Here is a 20500-nt window from a genome sequence, read left to right as displayed (position 1 = left end):
CCTCAAAGATTGAAGGTAGACAAGCCCACAAAGATAAGAAAGAACCAGTGAAGAACCCTGAAAACTCATAAGGCCAGAGCATCTTTTTCCATCCAAATTACCACATTGCCTTTCTAGCAAGGGTTTGGAATTGAGCTGAAGCTGAGATGGCTGAAATAACAAGTAGAATTTAGATTATGGATAAGAACAAAGTTCCTTGAGCTATAAGAGTATGTTGCAACCCAAAGCAAGAAAGCCAAAAATCATAATACAACAATGCAGGAGCTGTCAGATAAAATATGCAGTAGAGAGAAGAATATAACTAGTGTGACACAGCTGAAAAATACACTACAAGAATATCACAGTGCAATCACAATTATTAATAGCAGAATAGACCAAACAGAGAAAAAAAATTCAGAGCTTGAAGACTGCCTTTCTGAGATAAGACAGGCAGATTATAATAGAGAAAAAAGAATGAAAAGGAATGAAGAAAACCTCTGAGAAATATGGGATTATGGAAAGAGACACAATCTATGACTGACTGGTGTACCTGAAGCAGATGGGGAGAATGGAACCAACTTGGGTAACATATTTCAGGATATCATCTATGAGAACTTCCCCAACTTAGCTAGAGAGGCCAACATTCAAATTCAAGAAATGTAGAGAACCTCCGTAAGATACTCCACAAGAAGGACATCCCAAGACACATAATCATCAGATTCTCTGAGGTCGAAATGAAAGAAAAAATGGTAAAGGCAGCTAGAGAGACAGGCCAGTAACCCACCAAGAGAAGCCCATTAGACTAACAGCCTACCTCTCAGAAAAAGCCCTATAAGCCAGAAGAGATTGGGAGCCAATATTCAGCATTCTTAAAAAAAAAATATTTCATCCCAGAATTTCATACCTGACCAAACTAAGCTTCATAAGCAAAGGAGAAGTAAGGTATTTTTCAGATAAGCAAATGCTGAGGGAATTTGTTACCACCAAACCTGCTTTACAAGTGCTCCTGAAGGAAGCACTAAATATGGAAAAGAAAGACCACTACTAACTACTACCAAAATACACTAAAGCATACAGACCAGTGACATTGTGAGGCAACCACATAAAAAGTCTGCAAAGTAACCAGCTAACAGCATAATGACAGGATCAGACCACACTTACAAATACTAACCTTAAATGAAAATCGCCTAGATTTTCCCAATTAAAAGACACAGCGTAGCAAGGTGGATAAAAAACCAAGACCCATTGATATGCTGTCTTCAAGAGACCCATCTCACATGCAATGACACACACAGGCTCAAAATAAATGGGTGGAGAAAAATCTACCAAGCCAATAAAAAGCAGAAAAAAGCAGGGTTTGCAATACTAGTTTCTGACAAAACAGACTTTAAAACCACAAAGATCAAAGGAGATAAAGAAGTGCAATGCATAAAGGTAAGGAGTTCAATTCACCAAGATCTAACTATCTGAAATATATATGCACACAACACAGGAGCACCTAGATTAATAAAGCAAGTGCTTAGAGACCTTCAAAGAGACTCCCACGCAATAATAGTGGGAGACTATAATACTCCACTGACAACATTAGACAGATAATCAAGACAGAAAATTAACAAAGACAATAATAGTGGTAGATTTAACACCCCACTGAAAATATTAGACATATCATCAAGATTGAAAATTGTCAAAGATATATAGGACCTGAACTCAGTACCGCATCAAACGGACCTTATAGATATCCACAGAACTCTCCACCCAAAGCAACAGAAAATACATTCTTCTCATCACCACAGGGCACCTACTCTGAAATTAATACCATAATCAGAAGTAAAACACGCCTCAGCAAATGCAAAAGAACTGAAATCATAACAAACAGTCTCTTGGATCATAGTACAATCAAATTAGAAATCAAGACTAAGAAATTCATTCAAAACCATACAAGCATGTTGAAATTGAATAACTTTTTCCTGAATATCTATTGAGTAAATAATGAAATTAAGGCAGAAATCAAAAAGTTCTTTGAAAATAATGAGAACAAAAATATAACATACCAGAATCTCTGAGACGCAGCTAAAGCAGTGTTTTTTGTTGTTGTTGTTGTTGTTGTTTTATTATACTGTAAGTTTTAGGGTACATGTGCACAACGTGCAGGTTTGTTACATATGTACACATGTGCCATGTTGGTAAAGCAGTGTTAAGAAGGAAATTTAAAGCACTAAATGCCCACATCAAAAAATTAGAAAGATCACAAGTTAACAACCTAACATCACAACTAAAAAAAAACTAGAGGGCCAAAAGCAAACAAATTCCAATGCTAGCAGAAGACAAGAAATATCCAAAATCAGAGCTGAACTGAAGGGGATAGAAACACGAAAAACCATCCCCAGGTCAACAAATCCAGAAGCTGGTTTTCCAAAAAATAATAATAATAATAATGAAATAGACTGCTACTAGACTAATAATGATGAAAGGAGAGAAGAAATTAACACAATCAGAAAGGACAAGTGAGATGTTACCACTGACTCCATAGAAATACAAACAACCTTCAGAGAATATTATGAACACCTCTATGCACAAGAACTAGAAAATCTAGAATAAATAGGCAAATTCCTGGACATATACACCCTCCCAAACCTGAAACAGAATAAAATTGAATCCCTGAACTGACCAGTAACGAGCTCTGAAATTGAGGCAGTAATGAATAGCCTACAAAACACAAAAAGCCCAAGACCAGATGGATTCACAGCTAAATTCTACCGGATGTACAAAGAAGACCTTGTACCATTCCTAATGTAACTATTTCAAATCTTGAGGAGGATGGACTCCTCTCTAACTCATTCATGAGGCCAGCATCATCCTGACACCAAAACCCTGGCAAAGATTCAACGAAAAAAAGAACACTTTAGGCCAATATCTTGATGAACATTGATTAAAAAAAAATCCTCAGCAGAATATTGGCCCACTGAATAGAGCAGAACACCAAAAAGCTTATCCACCACAATCAAGTAGGCTTTAACCCTGGAATGCAAGTTTACTTCAACATACACAAATCAATAAATGTGATTAATCACATAAATAGCACTAGGAACAAAATCCACATGATTATCTCAATGGATGAAGTAAAGGGTTTCAATAGAATTCATCATATGTTCATGCTAAAACCTCTCAATAAACTAGACGTTGAAAGCATGCACTTCAAAATAAGAGCCATCCATGCAAACCCACAGCCAGCATCATACTGAATGGGCAAAAGCTGGAAGCATTCCCTTTGAAAACTGGCACAAGACAAGGATGCCATGTCTCACTCTCCTATTCAATGCAATATTGTAAGGATTGGAATAGAGAGCCCAGAAATAAGGCCACACACCTACAACTATCTGGTCCTTGACAAAGCTGACAAAAATAAGCAATGGGGAAAGGATTGCCTATTCAATAAATGGTGCTGGGAGAACTGGCTAGCCATATGCAGAAAATTAAACCTTGACCCATTCCTTACACCATATATGAAAATTAACTCAAGATAGATTAAAGACATAAATGTAGAACCCCAACATATAAAAACTCTGGAAGACAACCTAGGCAATACCATTCAGGACACAGGCATGGACTAAGATTTCATGATGAAGAAAGCAAAAAGCCATTGCAACAAAAAACAAGAGTTGACAAATGTGATCTAATTTAAACTAAAGAGCTTCTACTCAGCAAAATAAACTATCAACAGTGTAAATAACTTATAGAATGGGAGAAAATTTTTGCAAATTAGGCATCTGACAAAGGTATAATATCCAGCATCTAAAAGGAACTTAAACAAATTTATAAGAAAAAAACAAACAACACCATAAAAAACTTGGGCAAAGGACATGATCAGACACTTCTCAAAAGAAGACATTTATGCAGCCAAGAAACACATGAAAAAACGCTCAACATCGCTGATCATTAGAGAAATGCAAATCAAAACCACATTGAAATACCATCTCACACTGGTCAGAAGGGCTATTATTAAAAAGTCAAAAAACAAATAACAGAGGCTGGCAATGTAGAGAAAAAGGAACACTTTTACACTGTTTGTGGGAGTGTACATTAGTTTAACCATTGTGGAAAACCTTATGGTGATTTCTCAAAGACCTAATACCATTGGATCCAGCGATCCCATTACTGGGTATATACCCAAATGGATATAAATTATTGTACTATAAAGACACATGCATGTGTATGTTCATTGCAGCACTATTCACAATAGCAAAGACACAGAATCAACCCAAATGCCCATCAATGATAGACTGGATATAGATAATGTCATACGTATACACCATGGAATACTTGGCAGTCATAAAAAGGAAAGAGATCATGTCCTTTGCAGGGACATGGATGGAGATGGAGGCCAAAATTCTTAACAAACTAATGTGGAAACAGAAAACCAAATACCATATGTTCTCACTTATAAGTTGGAGCTAAATAATGAGGTCACATGGACACACGGGGTGAACAATACTCCTTGGGGCTTATCGGAGGGTGGAGGGTGGGAGGAGGGAGAAGATCAGCACAAAAGGATTAATGGGTACTAGGCTTAATAACTGGATGATAAAATAATTGGTACAACAAACCCCATGACACAAGCTTACCTATGAAACAAACCTGCACATGTACCCCTGAAATTAAAAGTTAAGAAAATAAAAATTTAGATTAAAAAATTACAATTTGAAGAACAGGGCCACAATCAATGTTCATTCAACCAGACTACACACCTGGCATTCCACTAATCTTTGATTTCAAAATTAATTTACGAATTTGACAAATGTTCAAAAATATAAGAACTACCTCTTTAGGGGCCTTACTGTGTGCTAAACTTTCTAAACACGTTATATTCATTATTTTCATTCCTCTGGTGTAGGTATGACTACTTCCTCAAAGGTATACAAAAGTAATAATTTGCTCAAAATTATTCCTTGGCAAAAAGATTAAAAACCAAGAATTCTAACTCTAGAGTTGATGCTTTTATCCACTATCTTTTAACTCTCTCTCAAATAAAGGTTTTAGGGAAGTAAACAATTTGTTGATCTGGGAAGAATTGCTGGACATTTAAAAATAATGTCAGATGACTGCTCAACATACAGAATGTGTGTTTGTGTGTGTGTGTGTGTGTGTGTGTGTGTGTGTGTGTGTTTGATGTTCCCAATCATGCAATTGCTACCAGGGCTATTTATAAAAGCAAAGATATGGAATCAAGCTAAGTGTCCATCCACAGGTAAATGAATCAAGAAAATGGGGGATATATACACAATGAAATACTGCTCAGCTATAAAAAATCCTGTCTACATAGATAGATCTGGAGGACATTATGTTAATTGAAATAAGCCAGGCACAGAAATACAAGTACTGTATATTCTCCTGCATATATGGAATCTAAACAAATTAATCTCATAGAAGTATTATAAAAGAATGGTTGTTACCACAGCCTGGGGTTTCTAACAGGTAAGGGATGTTGTGAAGATGTTGGTAAAAGGATACATAATTATAGTTAAATAAGTTCAAGAGACCTATTGTACAACATGGTGACTATAGTTAATGATGATATATTGTATTCTTGAAAAATGTTAAGACATCCATCCATTAAGTGGATGTTAAATGTTCTCACAAGAAAAACGATGTCTATGTGGGGTAAAGCATTTGTTAATAAGTTAAATTTAAGCATACAAAAATGTATACATGCTTCAAAACGTCATATGCTATATGATACAAACAATTTTATCTGTCAATTTAAAAACAAAATGATTGACAATGAAACATTCTATATAGCTGCATGCTTTTATTCAAGTAGTGTTCAGATGTTGATTCTCAAATTATGTAGGGTGGATGGCTTCTATGATGAATGATTTGGTGTTTTGCTGGGTGTATATACCAGAAAACAAAACAAAAGAAATTAATTAGGGAGGGCTAGCAACAGAATTATTGGATTTCTGAGGAGTATTAAACAGAGTACATAGGAAAGGAAATGCTGGCAGGAGAAATGCAATTGTTTTGAAGAGAATTGTGGGTCCAGAGAATTGTGGGAGCACAAGAGGATAAGGAACTGAGTGAAACATAAAAATAAAAGGAAAGGATATTAGGGTTTATGACTTAAAGATAGAGAATTATGCTAAAATTCAGACTGTAACCATGAATATGGAAGTTAGGTTCACTGAAATAGAAAGAAAAACACAGGACAAGATTGTCAAATCAGTAATCATAGTGTTTTTATTTTAGGTTGTAAAATAATAGAGTTATGTTGAATTTAGTGACAACTTAAGCAATTTGTTTCACAGATGTAAAAGGCAATGTTTTAAACCTTCTATAAAATAACTTTATCTGATTTTGTAATGTTTACCTGGATGCTCTGTCTAGTGATAGTAGTAGCAAACAATTGTTATAAATAATTATAATAGATTTTTTAATATAAAATGTTATAGATGTATATCAGATATTTTCTTAATTTTGTTTTGCAGAAGCCAAATACAGCTATTTTTTTTCCTGCCCCAAAGTGTGATGTTATTGTGATTAACACAGTGGAGTGTAGCATGGTCTAAAAACCTGATCGAAGGCCAGGCGCGGTGGCTCACACCTGTAATCCTAGCACTGTGGGAGGCCAAGGCAGGTGAACCACCTTAGGTCAGAAGTTCAAGACCAGCACGGCCAACATGATGAAACCCCGTCTCCACTGAAAATACAAAAATTAGCTGGGCGTAGTGGCAGGCACCTGTAATCCTAGCTACCTGGGAGGCCAAGGCAGGAGAATCTCTTGAACCTGAGAGGCAGAGGTTGCAGTAAGCCAAGACTGCGCCACTGCACTACAGCCTGGGCAACAAGAGTGAAATTCCATCTCAAAAACAAACAAACAACAAAAAACCTGATCTAAAATTATCATTATATTTTTGACCTTAATCTCTTTCAATCTCAGTTTCCTTGTTATGTGAAGATGGAAGACACTATTGATTGCCTATTCAGTAGCAAACCTCGCCCTTTATACTTCTAGCTAGGAGAGCCATTTTCCTACAATAGAGGTCAAATATATGAAGATTCACTTTGTTCAGCTTCCTCTTATGTAAAGTTTGGCTATATGAGCAAATCATGACCAGTTACTCTTGAGTGAGCTTTTGCTAGGAGTGGAAATAGGAGTGTGTTTAGATGCTCCTCATGATAAAACAGACAAATTTTATAAAAAACTTTATTTCCTTTATGATTTGGAGGATGCCTTGTGTGGGTTTGATGGGTGTTTCTGCAGCTGTGTTATGAACAAAGAGAGCTGTTATTGATACGCTGTAGGTAGAAAGTTGAAAATACCCTAGAACTACCTACCTACAGACATACTGTAAGGGATAAGTTGCACATATTATTGATTAATCCACTTTTAATGAGATATTTTATTCCTCTCAGCCAAGTGTCCTAACCAAATAAATAATTTAAATGAAAAAGAAAACATCACCTGCACTGGTAGCATGTAGTTAATATTGCTTACTTTAAAATATTTTTTAACCAATTTGATGTAATGCAAATTTAAGTACAAACTAAAAATGGAGCCTATGTACAATATAACTCATCATTTTATCATAGTCTACACTTGTATTAGTACTACCTATAATTAAATGGTTAAGTTGGCTTTTAGAACAGTCATAATATAACATTGAATGTTATTAGGCTTGTTTACCAGGTTAAGTTAAAAAATGAAGCTCTTTATTAGGCCTAAAAGGGAAGATGAAGTGTATGAGTGGTAATAGTAATACAACTTTAGAAGAGAAGAACACACTGTCAATCAAACAGTAAGAGTTTGATTAAAAAAATAAGAATATACCTAAATATCTATGCCCTTTGGCTAAGATCAAGTGTAGTATCTGTTCCTATCAGTTAAAAATACTAAAAAAGTATTTTTCTTCATTTTTAAATAAGAACATAACCTTACCTGCCTTCAAAAATGGCTATTTTCATATAATGTTAATTTAAAAATAAAAGAAAAAGGTATCATGTATCAGGCAAATTGCATTAATTGCATTGATTGCAAATTGTATTAACTGCATTGAAGATTAAATCCTATTCTTTCTTTTTAACATCTCATCCTACGTTTTAAATACAAACTTAAAATGCAATTAATAGTGACACTTTTTCTCCATAGCTTTGAAGTGGAAAATTAGAAAATGGCTAGAGGACGTTTGCTACATAACCTTTTTAATGCTCTAGCTTGAACTATAGACCCTTATGCAAGCAGACTATATGTACTATTTGGGGTACTCCAGCCTATTTCTAGGAAGATGATTATCTAATCATTTCAGAGAAAATGTCAGAGCATTTTCCCAGCAGATATCGGTAACAACACAGCACAGCTGCAAATGTAAATTTTTCCAGACATGACTTCAGCCCTGAGAGTCAGCTTTACTTCCTTCCTTAAAAGCTCTTTATAATCAAATAGTAAGTATGCATGTAAAGGTGATATACACCTTTAATTAGCTGGATTAATTAGCTGGAACAGATTATCACTTCACAATGTAGAGGTATCTTAACAACATTAAGTGGTACACCTAAAATATATACAATGTTTATATTTCAATGATATTTCAATAAAGCTGTCTTAAAAAAGAAAAAAAAATTAGCCATAAGAAAAATAAAAAATAAACAAGATTTACCTGCCCATAAAATTTTTGGAATAGTAAGTTCTCTATATTTATATAGATACATTTGAGGACTTTATAAGCCAAAGAAAATCTTGAGTTCAAAAATGAAATTAGATATTTAAACTGGATGTTTGAAAGTCTCTAATTTCTTGCAGAGTAAGAAATGACACTTGCTATTTCTTTGTCTGCCAGGATCATATACAAATAATAATTTCTTTAAATATGTGAATTAATTGTGTTTGTAATAGAGAAAAGCTTGTGGTCACTGAATTATTTTATTTTACAGTTAAATCTTTTAGTGTAACTGTGTGTTTGAGAATGAATACTACACATTTTTTGTAAGACAAAGTTGACTAATCCTTAGTGTATTACTTAGAATATGTCTTTTTATATAGGCCTCCATGTATTTCCTCTCCAGTCTGAGACACTTTATGGTGTATTTAAGCTTTGCTTTTTACTTTTGTTAACATATGATTTTGAAAGTTACTGACAAACTGATAGATGTTACAAGTGAGTTAAGAGGGCAGTGAGTTACTAAGATTACACTTTCAAGCCATCAAATAGAGACCATGTATTCAGCTATAAATTCCTCTCTGATTACCCGTAAAAACATTGTTTATAGACATATTTTATATTTAGACAATGTTATTTATTTAATTTTCTAGTTGATTTAAATTCTATCTTCTTTCATGTAACACGTTATAGTAATTAACATAATTAGCATATAAAAGTCCATAATACATTTTAGTTGAATTGAATTAAGAAACTCATGATATAGGACCAAGAAATAAGGAATTGATCCAAGAGGTGAACAGTTGTCTTCTAATCCTGGATCTTTTTCTAATGAACAGTATATTGTCTAGTTTTGGTTTACTTTTTAAATTATTATTACTATTATGTAACTGGATTTGGCTTTAAAGTATTTTCATGAACATAAGTCACATCTTTTAAATTTGAGAGCTTATGTTGTCTAATATTTTATTAAATGTTACCTATATTTTATTTTTTCTAGTTGAACTAGTGGAACTCTTAAGTGAAGCATTTTAAGATATCTAATTTAATTTTTATTTTCATAATTGCCGTTTATTTACAAGCAGCATTCTCAAAATTTTCTAGGTCTACCAAATTTATTTTTCAAATGTATCCACCCTAGATGATTGGGGTAATTATTTGCACTGTTATGATTTTGTTTGTTTGTTTGTTTCCAAAACCTCTCCTTAGTTCTTCATCTAAGTTTCCTATTTATGATTCAGGTTTGTGATGTCCTCACTTATCAATAGGAGTTACTGTGGTTTCAGTTCAACTTCTAACGACTGCTATCCTTCTTAGCTACCCTTTAGTTATGGGTATGTTCACTGGGTTTTTCCCAGAGCACAAATTCCGTAATTAGCACCTGTTCTTTTATGAGTACATTTCATAACCTGCTCTTTCATCAATATATTTCATGACCATTTATTACCTTTCCATATTTAGTCAAGTTCTTTGCAGGTATTCTGTTAATTCAAGAAAGGTTTCAACTATGTTTTTTATTATTGTTACTCTATCTGCAGAAACTCTGAAGAATTTCATGAATCAGATTTTCTTTATCATTCATTCAGTTATGAAATAAAGAAGTCTAGATCTCCTTCATCCTCCTGGATCTTGTAATGTTTTGAAAAGCATAAGGAATCTGGCTCTTCTTTAATCTCCAAACATATTTAAGGTAGGTTATTTTTTGGCAATACTCTGGTAATTTTTTTTGTGTATGTTTAGTTTGGACTTTACTATTTCAAGACTGCTCTTGAGTAAGTCCTTTTATTTTTTCATATGCTCACCAGATTTGTTCTTTGCTCTTTCTAAAGCTAACACCATCTCTTGAGCTATATTTTTTATGTTCCTTTGAAACATACTTTAGTGGTTTCTGTTTGTTGTTAACATATTTGCATAGTTCCCATGCCAACCTGAATCTTCTTTCCGAGGCATTTTGAGCATAGGCTTTCTTTACTGCATACACGCTTGCTTTATTAATATGTGGTTCTTTGCACTGTTAAAATCTTATTCAAATTTTTCTTCACCTTGGTCTCTACTGTGCATGCTTAAATTTTCACATAATAAGTACTTGTTGTGCATCTTACTCAGTGGTTTATAAAATGTATCACAATCTGGGTTATCAATACTTAGGACCATGAATACACTATGGTGATAGGAGTTAGAATTTGGTTAGATGTGCAGAGATGAAAAACGTAAACACACACTCATACTACTGGGATAATCTTAATTTTTCCCTGGTAATATTTAAATATATGCGGGACAATTAATTTTCTTATTAAACTTTTAATGACAAATTAGTATTCATCTTTATATGGCACCAAATATCAGAAAATGAAAACTTTCTATACTATTAATCCAACACTTGTGGCACATAAACCTAGTTTTAAAATATTTTGAAACTTTCTCACACATCCGTTTCCAAAAGTGTTGATGAGAGTCCTAAAGGTAAGTAGAAACCCCTCTTTTTTGTTGTTGTTTGTTTGTTTTTTTCCCAGTATCAGTTATGACAAACCAATTTAAAATCATTTATTGCCTACCCCTCCGTAAGCCACATAGCACTTGTTATTATGGCTATCCTCATTCAGACTCCTTGAAACTTTACAGGTGCGGTCACCCTTATAATTGCTCATGGACTCACTTCATGTTTACTATTCTGCCTAGCAAATTCAAGCTATGAACGAATCTGTAGCTGAACCATATTACTTTCCCGAGGCCTTTGAACACTTCTCTTACTAATAGCCTCATGATGATTTTTAGCAAATCTTACTAACCTTGCTTTGCCCCCTACTATTAATCTAGTAGGGGAACTCTTTGTGACTATGGCCTCATTCTCCTGATCAAATATCAGTATTATGCTTATAGGACTTAATATGCTAATTACAGCCCTTTACTCCCTGTATATGCTAATCACAACACAACAAGGGGCACTTGTATATTATATTAACAGTATCAAACCTTCCTTTACACGAGAAAATACATTAACACTTATACATCTAGAGCCTATCTTCCTATTATTCTTAAACCCTAAAATTATTTTGGGGTTTGCATGCTGTAGCTATCATTTAACCAAAACGTTAGATTGTGGATCTAACAATAGAAGCCTGCAACTTCTTATCTATGGAGAAAGTATGTGAGAACTGCTAACTCATTCCTCCATGCCTAACAACATGGCTTTCTCAACTTTTAAAGGATGAGAGTCATCAGTTGGTCTTAGGAACCAAAAGCATTGGTGCAACTCCAAATAAAAGTAACAAACATGTATTCTTCCACTGTTATAACAACCCTAATCCCCTTAATCTTACCAATTACTATCACATTAACCAACCTCTGCAAAAAAGGTTCATACCCAAATTACATAAAAACATCTATCACATGTGCCTTCATTATCCTCATCCCTACAACAATGTTTATATGCGCAGACCAAGAAGTCATTATCGCAAACTGACATTGAATGACGATCCAGATTCTCAAACTCTCACTAACCTTCAAACCAGGCTATTTTTCTGCAATATTTATCCCCGTAGCACTATTCATTACCTGATCTATTGTAAAATTCTCAATATGATATATAAACTCAGACCCTAACATTAATCCATTTTTCAAATATTTACTTATTTTCCTCATCACAATATTAATTCTGGTTCCCGCCAACAACCTTTTTCAACTCTTTTTTGGATGAGAAGGTGTAGGAATTACGTCTTTCTTACTAATCAGCTGATGGTAAGGGTGAGCAGATGCTAATACAGCAGCCCTCCAAGTGGTTCTGTACAACTGCATCGGTGATATTGGCTTTATTTTAGCTATAGCATGGTTCCTCCTGTCCTCCAACACATGAGAATTTCAACAAATATTTATTCTAGATCCTACCCCCAACTCTCTTCCATTAATTAACCTTCTCTTAGCAGCAACAGGAAAGTCAGCTCAATTCGGCCTCCATACCTGACTTCCATCCACCATAGAAGGTCCAACCCCAGTCTCAGCCCTGCTCCACTCCAGCACTATCGTTGTAGCAGGAGTTTTCCTGCTCATCTGCTTCTACCCTTTAATAGAAAATAATTTATCAATCCAAACCTTTACATTATGTCTGAGGGCTGTTACTACCTTATTCACAGCAACCTGTGCTCTAACACAAAATGACATTAAAAGAAATCATAGCATTCTCCACCTCAAGCCAGCTAGCCCTTATAATAGTCACAATTGGCATTAATCAACCACACCTAGCCTTCCTTCACATTTGCACCCATGCCTTTTTTAAAGCTTTATTATTTATATGTTCAGGGCCCATCATCCATAGCCTCAATGTTGAATAACACATCCGAAAAACAGGAGGGCTATTCAAGACTTTACCCCTCACTTCCTCCTCCCTTATTATCAGCAGTCTTGCACTTACAAGTATGCCTTTCTTCACAGGCTTTTACTCTAAAGACCTCATCATTGAAACTACAAACATGTCATACACCAATACCTGTGCCCTTTTTGTTACTCTTATTACCACCTCCTTGACAGCTGTCTATAGTACCCGTATTATTTTCTTCACTCTAATAGGACAAGCTGGCTTCACAACTCTGATTACTATTAACAAAAATAACCCCTTCCTAATCAACTCAGTTAAGCACCTAATAATAGGCAGCATCTTTGCTGGATTCCTCATCATCAACAGTATCATTCCTGCTTCATTCCCCCAAACAAACATGCCACTCCACCTGAAACTCACAGCCCTAGGTGTGACCATCTTAGGTTTCTCGCTAGCAATGGAGCTTAATTTCATAACTAATGACCTTAAACTAAAATACCCATTACAGACATTCAACTTTTCCAATATACTAGGAATTTATTCAGCCACAATTCACCATACAACCTCCCACTCAGACCTATTCATAAGCCAAAATCTGGCCTCACTTCTACTAAACCTAATTTGACTAGAAGAGTCTATACCAAAGACCATTACACAAACCCAAATTTCAGCCTCCATTACCGTATTTACTAAAAAAGGACTAATTAAACTGTACTTTCTCTCCTTTTTTATTCCATCATTTCTAACACTACTCCTAATTATCTAATCTATTACCCTGAGTAATTTCAATCACAACATAAATACTAACAAATAGTGATCAACCAGCAACTACCATTAATCAAAACCCATAAGTGTACAAGGCAGCCACACCCACAGAATCTTCACGCAACAACCCCGCCCCCTCGCCCTCAAAAATCATCCAACATTTCTCACTATTGAAATCAATCACAATCCCCACTCCATCTGCTCAGCTATTCACCAAACCAGCATCAACTCCATTAATAGTCCTAATGATAAAGCCCTTCAGATGTCAATACTTGACCCTCATGTTTCAGGACACTTTTCAGTCGCCATTGCCATAGTATAGTCAAAAACAACCACCATGCCACCCAAATAAATAAAAAAGGCCATCGACCCCACAAAAGCCCCAGCAAAATTCAACACAATACCACAACTCACAGCACCACTAATAATTAGCCCTAGACCTCCGTAAATAGGAGAAGGTCTCGAAGAGAAACCTACAAACCCTGTAACCAAAAGGACACTTAATAAAAATATGGTATATGCCATTATTCCCACATGGACTGTAGCCATAATTAATGAATGAAAAATAATCATTGTATTTCAACTATAAGAATGCTAATGACCAATACTCGCAAAACACACCCGCTAATAAAAATTATTAATTACTCATTCATTGATTTTCCCACACCATCTAACATTTCTACATGATGAAACTTTGTTTCACTTCTTGATGCCTACCTAACCCTCCAGATCATTACAGGACTATTTTTGGCCATGCACTACATATCAGACACCTCAACCGCCTTCTCTTCAGTCACTCACATCTGCTGAGATGAAAACTATGGCTGAATGATCTGCTATTTTCATGCTAATGGCACTTCAATATTTTTCATCTGCCTCTTACTCCATGTTGGCCGGAGCTTATACTATAGATCATTTACATTTCTAGAAACCTGTAATATCAGCATTATCCTCCTACTCACAACTATGGCAACAGCATTCATAGGCTACCTGCTCCCATGAGGCCAGATATCATTCTGAGGTGCCACAAATCTACTATCAGCCATCCCATGTATCGGAACTGACTTTGTGCAATGAATCTGAGGTGCATTCTCAGCATCATTACAGCTCTAGCAGCTGTTCACCTTTTATGCCTTCATGAAACAGGATCTAATAACCCTTCCGGGGTTTCATCCGACTCCAACAAAATTACCATCCACCCCTAGCATAAAACCAAAGATATTTTAGGTTTAATTATTCTCCTCCTCCTTCTAATAACTCTAGTACTGTTTTCGCCTGACCTCCTGGGCAACCGAGATAACTATGCTTTAGCCAATCCCCTAAACACTTCACTCCACATTAAGCCAGAGTGGTACTTTTTGTTTGCCTACACAATCGTATGCTCCATCCCTAATAAACTAGGAGACATACTGGCCCTTGTATTCTCCATTCTCATTCTAGCAGTTATTCCTGTGCTTTACATGTCTAAACAACAAAGTATAATATTCTGACCATTGAGTCAACGTCTATTCTGAATTTTAGTGGCTGACCTATTTACACTCACATGAGTTGGAGGGCAGCCAGTCAAATACCCTTTTATTGCCATCAGGTAGACAGCATCTATTATGTACTTTTCTACCATCCTCACTCTTATACCACTCACCAGCCTAATTGAAAATAAACTACTTAAATGAAGATGCCCTTGTAGTATAATTCAATACTCTGGTCTTGTAAACCAGAAATGGAGGATCTCCTTCCCAGGACAGCTCAGGGAAAAAGTATCCCACTTCACCGTCAACACCCAAAGCTGAAATTCTAATTATTCCCTGAATTCTTTCTCAGCATATAATTTGACTACCATGTCAGTATTAATCAACTAGCACTATTATAATAGTGCTTTTATGTACTTCGTGCATTACTGCTAGTCCCCATGAATAATATATAGTACTATAATTGCTTGTTCATACATAGTACATCCATACATAACAATACATTAAAAACCTAGCCCATATGCATATAAGCACATATTAGTGATTTCTTAATCAACTATCACACATCATCATTATTGGTTGTACAATAAGACCTGCCCCACATGAATATTGACCAGTACTGTAAATCCTTACTCTTACATAGTACATATGTTCATTCATCTGGTATAGCACATTTCAGTTAAGACATCCCTCCTCAACACGGATATCCCCTACCAATTTTTGGTCTCTTAAGCTACAAACCTCCAAGAAATCATCACCCCACTTGGGAGTGCTACCCTCCTCGCTCCGGGCCCATGAAACTTGGGGGTGACTATGCTGAAACTATACCTGGCGTCTGGTTCCTACTTCAGGGCCATAAAATTAACATCACCTACACGTTCCCCGTAAACAAGACATCTCGAGGGACTGATGCCTACCACCCCGTTAACCAGTCATGGGAGCACGTCATGCATTTGTTATTTTTTAACTTTGGGGGAGCTGTGACTCAGCATGGGGGAAGGCTGATGCCTGCCAAATCCATTGTAGCTGAACTTACATTGAATATTCCGGACTCACATAACAACCATAAGGTTTTAATTAATTCATGCTTGAAGGACATAACAATTGATCAACAAGAACTCACACACGCACATACACTCATGCATATACGTACACTCATGCACGCGCGTACACTCAGGCACGCATGCTCAATTCAAGAACTATTTCTGATTAAATCCACAAGCCACCCCCCGACCCGATCTCTGACTTTATCATCAACCTAGGTAAATGTACCCTTGCCAAACCCCAAAAACAAGAGACTAAAATGCAACCCAGTCAGAGCCCAGATATCATATTTTAGCCACGAACACCCCAACAGCTACCCCTCACTTGATGTAATGTTCTGAAAAAAACTTAAGGCCCTTCTACCAAATAAATCCTCCATTAGCTATAATAACTATATTAACTAAACTTTTGCCCGAATACTAATATAATAGCTTGAGCATAACCCTCTGAAGGTGCTGCCCCAATATACCATACCTCTAAGTCAACCATACTCTAATTATGAGTAACCCTCTCAGCCAAACCTCTGCCAATTCAACTTTAAAGACCTTGAATTTCCAGAACTGTAAACAATTTTCTTTCTTCCTTCCTTCCTTTCTCTTTCTTTCTTTCTCTTTCTTTTTTCTTTCTTTCTTTTTTTCTCTTTCTCTCTCTCTCTCCCTTCCTTCCTTCCTCCCTTCCTCCCTCTCTCCCTCCCTTCCTCCCTCTCTCCCTCTCTCTCTCTCTTTCTTTCTTCTTTTTTCTTTCTCATATTTTAATTTTCCACTTAAGTATTCTATACAGTTAATTTAGCTTAACCATTCAAAGCAAGACACTGAAAATGTCTAGATGGGTCCACACAACCCCATAAACAGATAGGCTTGGTCCTGGCCTTTTTATTATCTCTTATTAAGATTACACATGGAAGCATCCCCACCTCAGTGATACCAATATGATGCAGCAACCATAGATCAAGGAGCCTTAAAGTCAGTATGTGATGCTTTAATCCTGAAAAGCTGTCCCTATATTTAATCTTATAGCAAATTTTGTTGAAAATTTAAGATAACCTAATCATTTGTTACTTTGAATCAATATCTATTCAACTGAATCCTTAAATAGAGGCTATATGAGTACCTAGCTAGAGTATCATCTTCAATATCTGCTGCATACTAGAGAACACAGCTTAAGACACATATTGAAATGGGGCATTCTACTATTCTGTCTATTCTTCCCAAATTACTAGACTAGTATTAGAGCCTGCCTGTGCAAAGAGACCCCAACTGCTATATGAAACATTACATACTATTTCATAAACCCATCTGCAATCAAAGAGTTGAGGAAAATAATAGATAATCAAATAACACCTAAAAGGTAAATACAAAGCAAGGAATCACTCATTGTTCCTGAAGAAAATTGTAAATTTTTGGACTGAAAAATTGAGACCTTTGGCAACATAAATTGTAAATTGTCTGTTTAAGCTACTACTAGCTCTCAAAATTCTTTTTCTGTTATTTTGAGAAAGCAATGTTTCTTTTTTCTCCATATAAATATTTAAGTATCAAATTATAGAAATATGTTTTTTACTTGGTGATATGTTTATGTGTTTTTTGTTTTGTTTTGTTTTTGTTTATTTTGTTTTGAGATGGAGTCTCACTCTGTCACCCAGGCTGAAGTGCTGTGGCACGATCTCGGCTCACTGCAACCTCTGCCTCCCGGGTTCACGCCCTTCTCCTGCCTCAGCCTCCCAAGTAGCTGGGACTACAGACGCCCGCCACCACACCCAGCTAATTTTTTTGTTTTGTTTTGTATTTTTAGTAGAGACAGAGTTTCACCGTGTTAGCCAAGTTGGTCTCGATCTCCTGACCTCGTGATCTGCCCGCCTGGGCCTCCCAAAGTGCTGGGATTACAGGCGTGAGCCACTGTGCCCAGGCTTATGTGTTTTTTAACTATTATTTTTGAAGTATACTTAGAAGATGAGAAGATACAGAAAGAAATGATGGAAGAACGTACTAACATAGTGTCCATTTTCTAACCATAGAAGAGATTATAATGGGCAATGGGCAGAGTTTTGATAGCCTAAAGAGCAATGATATTATTTTATTTATTATGTGGTGTTACATAACACAGAATTAAAGTGGGCTGTTGTGTTCTGAAGTTGTTGTCAGGAGTTATTGGGCATAAACACATTCCTTAAAGTGGTGTTGTGATTTTCACTGAAGGAATTGTTATCTTAGATCATAGTTACCATCATTGTGGAAAGGTTGATGAACAGTCCAAAAATAATGACAGATGAAGTAGGGCTTAAATTAAAAGGAAGAAGCTACTTGCAGTGGCTTATGTCTGTAATCCCAGGACTCTGGGAGGCCCAGGCAGGAGGATTGCTTGAGGCCCAGTGTTCAAGACCAGCCTGGGCAATGAAGTAAGTCCCTGTCTCTACAAAAAGTTAAAGAAAAAGATTAAAGAAAAAGAAAATTAGGTGTGGTGGCAAACATCTGTAGTCCCAGCTACTAAGAAGGCTGAGGCAAGAGGATCACTTGAGCCCAGGATTTTGAGGTTACAGTGAACTGTGACTGTACCATTGTGCTCCAGTCTGGGTGACCTAGTGAGATCTGTCTTTTAAAAAAATGATAATAACATGAAAGAAAGGTAAAACTTTTCTCCAAAGTCTCACTTCCCATATGGAATCCAAGGTATATGAAGGTACCGATACATTATTTTTCAATAGGAGAGGGCACCTCTGCAACATAGGGGACATTATTAGAATAAAGAGACCAAAATTAAGTTAAAACTGACCTTTTGAGAAATGAAATAGCCACATATTTACTTTCTTTGTTGTATTTCCATGCTTGCTATAGAAAGTATCAATTTGTTCTTTGGAGTCACTGTAGTGATTGAAGGGAAAGATATGTGACTGTGTTTGGAAAAACGAAGTAAATAAAAAAAAGTCAGAAATCATAAGGATTTTGTCAGATGTTTAAACTCCCCAAGGAGTATCTATACAATAATCCCAAAAATTGTAGGAGAAGGAGAAAAAAAACTCAACGCCTTGTATACAGCAGCAAAGAGTTCAGTGGCCATTGAAATTCAGTTTATTTATGGCAATGTAATTTTTCAGCTTGATGAAATGGGGTCTTATATAAAATTATGAGAGGACTAAATAATGTCATAGAATCTATTTTTTATAAAAAGTAAATTCAATCACAAATGAAAATATGTTTGCAGCCCAAAATCTTGCAATAAAAAGATCTGTAAAAAGATTAAAATTAACCAGAAATTTTGTAGGAAGGGGTTAGCAAATTTGTTTTTCATCAGTCTACATCTACAAAATGAGAAAAGGTGCCTTAGATTTAGAATAAAGCTTCATTTTTGCTAATAAATGCCATTGTCCAGAGAATAATTCTGCGTTTGCCTCTTTGACTGTAACAGGTCCTACAGTTTCTTTTTCATTTTGTGTGTAACTACCCTTATCCATCCACATTCCCTGTGAAGCTTGGCTTCTGAATGCCTACCACTGGGACAGGCTCTTCTGGTCATCTGATAGGTTTTTAGTCCCTTCTAATACTTCTGCTTTGCTCACTTTTTTCCTTGGCAATCCTTAATGCTTGTGACATTTCAATTGATTGATGTCAGTTAGAAAAATAGAAGCAGGGAAGAACCCTTCTTCTGAAGATAACTCAGTCATTCATTTTAGTTTAATATTTATACCCTGCTCTCTCTCTCTCTCTCATACACACACACACGTAAGCTTTCTGCTTATACATCATTTACAGTGAACTTCCCAGGCAGTAAAATATGCCTGATCATTTGACCAGTTCTTAAAACCATTCCACTGGGATTATCTACCAGGCCATTTTGAGCACTCATTTAGAAAACAGGTGTGGAGAAACTCATTTGTAATAAATTCAAATTATTGTAGAGTAGTCTGTAGTCCAAATATTCTTGAACTCTGAAATGCTCGGCATCATTAAATTTACCTCTTTTAGCAGCTAAACATCAGTGGAGTTATCTGCTGAGTCATTAAAATGAAGTATTCTTCTTTAAAGAGAGGAAATGTTGATGTGTTTTCAGTTTCCTGTAATGAAAGCTGATTTTTAAACTTTGTGTCTAATTTATTTCTGCTATTACATATGAGCTCCAGGCCCCTCTATGGACTTTAGAGTTTGCTCAGTAACACACTTCAGAATTTACTACCAACTTGATAGCATTTTTAATTTAGTGAAGCAAAATGGTAATGTAATAGTGTCCCTAAAGAAAAAACAGTGTCATTATTTTGCAGGTGTTAAATTCCTCTAATGAAATCAATT

General features: G+C 35.7%; 1 pseudogene; it reads left to right on the top strand.

Annotated features, from left to right (window-relative positions):
- The first annotated feature begins 7808 nt into the window (after positions 1 to 7808).
- On the top strand, positions 7809 to 7912 carry LOC115933677 (uncharacterized; annotated as a pseudogene).
- Positions 7913 to 20500: the final 12588 nt, after the last annotated feature.

This window comes from Gorilla gorilla, chromosome 12 (genome assembly GCF_029281585.2).
Source record: "Gorilla gorilla gorilla isolate KB3781 chromosome 12, NHGRI_mGorGor1-v2.1_pri, whole genome shotgun sequence".
Classification (NCBI taxonomy): domain Eukaryota; kingdom Metazoa; phylum Chordata; class Mammalia; order Primates; family Hominidae; genus Gorilla; species Gorilla gorilla.
The sequence above is the reverse complement of the archived record's forward strand: the minus strand, read 5'-3'. Positions and strand labels throughout refer to the sequence as shown.